Source organism: Meleagris gallopavo, unplaced genomic scaffold, assembly GCF_000146605.3.
Source record: "Meleagris gallopavo isolate NT-WF06-2002-E0010 breed Aviagen turkey brand Nicholas breeding stock unplaced genomic scaffold, Turkey_5.1 ChrUn_random_7180001950296, whole genome shotgun sequence".
Lineage (NCBI taxonomy): Eukaryota > Metazoa > Chordata > Aves > Galliformes > Phasianidae > Meleagris > Meleagris gallopavo.
Window position 1 is genome coordinate 5,732 of NW_011211656.1, and position 1,214 is coordinate 6,945.

Genomic DNA, 1,214 nt, shown 5'->3' on the forward strand with positions numbered 1-1,214 from the left:
CCCGGCTCTGCTCCGCCCGCTGTGCCTCCTCCCCGCCACCGCCGCCAGCTCCGCCCCGGGGCTGCTTTAAATCACCTCGCTGTCTTTCGGATGTCTCTTAATGGCATCTAAAGACATTTGCTTCGAAGCACATCGTTGAGAAACGATTGAATGGATTCCATCTCATCTGTCGGTTTTCAGGTCCACTTTCTTCTGTGATTCTGTTAGATTCTGTGATTCTGTGATTCTTCCTCCATCTAAAGATCATCAGTGTTGTTCTTTCCTTGCTTTGGGGGACATTCCTCAATGTCATGACTCCTGAGACATATCAGAGAGCAGCATCACAATGACATCTATCAATCACATGCCCGTGGAGGCAGCCCATCTCAAGGACACAAGTATGTCCATCTGGATTAAGTGCTCCATAAGGTTTTGTTCCTCTATTGGGAGTACTAGTACACTTCTATGATGTCTGTGAATAAGGATCAGGGATTTTGTAGGTCTAACTAAAAGACTTGGAATGAAAACGGAGGAAAAAGAAGCATTAATGATGTTAGACATTTACTTCTTATTACTTTGTCCATCTTTAACATCTCTTCCAACACAAATCATTCTCTGATTCTATGATTTCCAGAGGAATACAGTAGTAGGAAACATGCCAATGTGATCCCTTCAGACACAGAGCTGAAGAAGAGCTCTCCACCTCCTGCATAGTCCGTGGCAACCAAGCCTTGCCTTGCTGATATCACTGCCCACAATAGCTTCCATCTGTCCTGAAGTTGGGTATCCCAGACACTGCTATCCTCAAGTGAGGACCTCAGTGCTGCTGAAGACTCTGAGACCAGCAGCTCATGTGTTTGTGCTTCTACTCTTCCTAGCAATGGACTGGGAATCAGAGATTGGCCCCAAAGGATGCAGGAGTGGAGATGGTGAGAAAAAACAGCCCCTGTCTTTCTTCTCCTCATCCTTCCATCTGTCTACAGGACATGGAGACATGTTCTGCACCCAGGAGCAATGGTCACAGGAACAGGTCACATATACAACCGCCACACCCCGAAGAGTCATCTGCACATCCCGGCAGTTGCACAGCATTACACACCTGAGGGGAATCACAGGCTGATATTGAATTCAGTGTGGACACACATGGAGGCCTTCACTCCCATTTGCATATCCATAGCTCCAGTCAGGCATGGCCATCCATGGACAACATCCAATCTGCTCATGGATGCTCTGTG